The sequence below is a fragment of the Orycteropus afer genome, unplaced genomic scaffold (genome assembly GCF_000298275.1).
Source record: "Orycteropus afer afer isolate SDZICR_OR568_19922 unplaced genomic scaffold, OryAfe1.0 scaffold00382, whole genome shotgun sequence".
Lineage (NCBI taxonomy): Eukaryota > Metazoa > Chordata > Mammalia > Tubulidentata > Orycteropodidae > Orycteropus > Orycteropus afer.
Genome location: NW_006921969.1, coordinates 2,580,828 through 2,585,125, shown reverse-complemented (window position 1 = coordinate 2,585,125; position 4,298 = coordinate 2,580,828).

The window sequence follows — 4,298 nt, the reverse complement described above, 5'->3', positions numbered from 1 at the left end:
CACTACGGAAGTAGGATTGCCCAACCTTCCTTCCGAGGAGTGGCTGGTGGGTTTGAACCGCTAGCCTTCTGGTTAGCCGTCAAGTGCTTTAGGCACTATGCTACCAGAGCTCTAGCCAGACTAATTTTAAAAAGGCAGAATATGAGTTATCAATATTAGAAGTGAAAAGGCAACAGTTTCTACAAATATTAAAAAGATAGTAAAAGATTATTATAATTTTTCTGCAAAAACTTAGATGAAATGGACAAATTTCTTCCAAGACATGAACTCCAAAACTCACTCAAGAAGAAATAGATTATCTGAACCCCACTGTATCTATTGCAAAAATTGCATTTATAATAATCTTCCCAGAATAAAACTCCAGTCCTTGATGGTCTCACTGAAAAATTCTACTAAACATTTAAGGATGAAATAACAGCATAACCTTCATGAAATGGAAGAGAAACCTATCCAACTCATATGAGGCCAACATTACACTGATTCAAAACCAGGCCAAAAAAAAAAAAAATTATTAAAAGGAAAGAAAACCACAGACCAATATCTCTCATGAAAGTGGCCACAAAAATCATTAACAAAATTTCAGCAAGTTGAATCCAGGAATATAAAGAAAGAATACAACATTGTGACCAATTAGGACTTACCTAAGGAATGCAAGGTTTTTTTCAGATAATGGTTCAATATCTGGAAAATAAATCAATGTAATTCATCAGATCAAGAGGCTGAAAAAGCAGAATCATATAGTTATCTCAATAGATACAGAAAAAGAATTGGCTAGGTATCCATCCACTATCAAAAAAAGAAAAGTTTAAGCAAATTATGAGTAGAATGGAAATTCTCAACCTGATATCTGGCTTCTACCAAAAAACCACAGTTAACATTATACTAAATTATGAAGGACTGAATGCAATCAATGGTTTCCTTCTAAAACCAAGTACAAGAAAGAATGTTTGTTCTCACCATTAATTTCATCGTGGTATTCTTGGCAAGAAAAAGAAAGGGTATGTAGATAACAAAGAAGAAAAGCATGATCAGAAACAACATGTTTATCTACATAAAAAGTTATTAGAAGTAGCAAGGGAGTTGAGCAAGATTGTCAGATACAGGGGTCCTTATTCTAAAACTATAAATTCTATATACTAGGAACAATTTGAATTTTTAAAAAATGTACAATTTACAAGAGTTTCAAAAATTAACTTGTTACTGAAAATTACAAAGTGCTGCTCAGAGAAATTAAAGGACAAAAATAACAAAAGTTTATGCCATGTTGATGGGTTGGAACACTCAGTATTATTAAGATGTCACTTATGTATTAACTTATTTATAGATTTGGCTCCCTCCCAATTAAAAAGAAAAAATTCAAGGATTTTTTTTCATTGCAGAATTGATAACTTGAATCTAAAATCCATAAATTAGTGCAAAGGACTGAAATAGCCAAAACAATTTTATAAAGAACCAAGTTGCAGGACCTGTGTCACCTTATTTATTTGAAGACTTACAAGTTTCAATAATCAAGACAGTGCTATTGATCTAATGTGGTGGGTTGTAGAATTTTGGGAGTGATCAAGGAAAAAAAAAAACTAGGACTACAATATGCATTGCGACACCACAAGCTTTTTATTTGTTGACTCTTGGTCAGCATTGCATGACAGAAAGTTCCTTCTAGCACAAGACCTTCTGAGGAAGATTTCCTAGACAAAAAGAAATGTAAATAGTATTTGAAACTAAGGAATAGCCTATCTAAGAGTCCGGTAGTGAGAAGGCACATAGTCCTGTGCTGTGGCTTCAATTGTGTCTCGAAAAATAGGTGTTGTAAACCCTAATCCTTAAATTTGTGATTATAATCTCATTTGGGAATGCATTTACTTTGTTATGTTAATGAAGCAGTGTATATTAGTGTAGGGTGTGTTTTAAATCAATCTTTTTTGATATATAAAAGAGCAGATTAAGCAAGAAAGCACAAATTGAGGAGAATATGCACTCCGCATGGTTACCAATGAACCTAGGAATTGAAGCTGAAAGATACGAAGTCCTCTTCCAGAGTGAACAGAGAAAGAGCTTACCCATAGAGCTGGCACCCTTAATTCAGACTTCTAGACTCCTAAACTGTGAGAAACTAAAATTTCTGTTTGCTAAACCCATTCACTTGTAGTAGTAGCACTAGATAACCAAGCCTTGTGAGGAACTGAAAGATGACAACACTCAGGAAGGACCTAGAGTAAAGGGAGCAGGGAAGCTGAGGAATCAGGGGAGGTAGGAGGTGGAGAAGGGACTGACAACACTAGGCCTTGCTTTTATTCTAAGAGCAGAAGTGACCTCTGATGGCTTTTAAGAAGTTGATGTCTTAGTTTCTTCATGCTACTATGACTGAAATGCTGTAAGTGGTGGCTTTAACAAATCAAACAAAAAAACTCACTGTCATTGTGTCAATTACAACTCACAGTGACCCCCTTTGGGTTTCCAAGGTGGTAAATCTTTATGGAAGTAGATTGACCAGTCTTCCTTCCACAGAATGACTGGTTGGTTTCAACCACCAGCCCTGGTTAGCAGTCAAATGCTTGAGGCACTGCACCACCAGAGCTCCTTTTTCACAGTTAAGGAGGCTGTTGCTGTTCTTGTTATGTGCCATGGAGTCAGACCTGACTTATAGAGACACCACCTTGGGTTTTCAAGGCAGTATCACTACAGAAGTAGATTGCCCAACCTTCCTTCTGAGGAGTGGCTAGTGGTTTGAACTGCCAACCTTCTGGTTAGCAGTCAAGTGTCTTAGGCACTGCACTACCAGAGCTCCTGTTAAGGAGGCTAGAAGTATGAATTCAGGGTACCAGCTATAGAGGAAGTATTTCTCTGTGTTGGCTCTGGGGCAAGGGCTCTTTTTTCAGCTTCTGTTCCTCAGCTCCTTGGTGATCTTTATGTGGTGTGACAGCTAACTTCCTCCATCTGTGTTCACTGCTTTTGTGCCTAATTTCTTTTTTTTTTTATATCTCAAAAGTGATTGTCTTAAAACATAATCCATTCTGTTATGGCCCCATTAACATAACAAAGAAAATCTAGTCTCAAATAGGATTACATGCACAGGTATAGGGGTTTGTATTTACTACGCATATTTTTGGGAGACACTATTCAATATATATAGGAGCTCTGGTGGTGTAGTGCCTAAGGCATTTGAAGGATGGCAGTTCAAACCCACAAGTTACTCCTCCAAAGGAAGACTGGGCAATCTACTTCCATAGAGATACTACCTCGGAAACCCAAGGAGGGGTCTCTATGAGTCAGAAGCGACTCAATGGCAGTGAGTTTTGAGTTTCATTCAATATATAAGTGATTTAATAGGATATGAAACTTATACATGTAACTAAATTACTGTAGTTACAACTTAGTGATTGGAGGTGGCAAGAATCAGTGAAGAGGCATTGCTATCTAGCTATTACTAAATTCCAGCACAGAAATAACTACAGTATCCATTTAAGTAGTGGCAGTCAATATAAGAGTATTTGAAAAGATTGAAGAGATCCTGAGCAGATTGAATGGACAGGATTTACTTGTGCATTGGCTGTGGAGGAGTAGGTGCAGACAGATGGATCCTAGGTTTCCAGCTAATATAACAGGATAGATAACAGTTACTGAAAGGAAAGATCTTGCTAGAGAGCAGACATTCTCCTCTTTTACACATGACAAGTTGTGATGCTTCTGAAACTTTCAAGAGATGCTGAAAAGGTAGTCAAATAGTCGATAAAAGTATTAAATATTTTCCTTGCCAATTGGCTTAGGAATTGCTATGAATCATTTCATGTTCAATATTGTGTTAGTTACATTTATATATTATCTTGCTAACTGATTGTAGCTCTATAGAGGAGAGGAAGAGGATATATATACACACACATATGTACTCCTCACTTACCATCATGATTAGGTTCCAAAGACCAGATCATTATGTGAAAATCTGTGTTATGTGAAAGTGGAGGATGACCACATCAGATCACAAAATGGAGGATGATTACATCATTACATAACGACCAAATTACATCATTACATAACTACCAATTATGACCCAAGCAAGGTGATATGTAACCTTAACCATCACAGCCAGTATTCTTACTCTTACCTTGCACCTCAGAATTCATTGCTGCCAGACATACATCATTACTGCACAAAATAGTTAGATAGACTTTTACTATTGTTTTACATGAGAAATGTTGGATAATGAGAGAGTTGATAAAAGAGGAGTAGCTGTACACAAAAATAGAGAGATTACAAAACACAGGGCTTTGTACTTCATGTTGTTGTTGTTATGTGCTGTC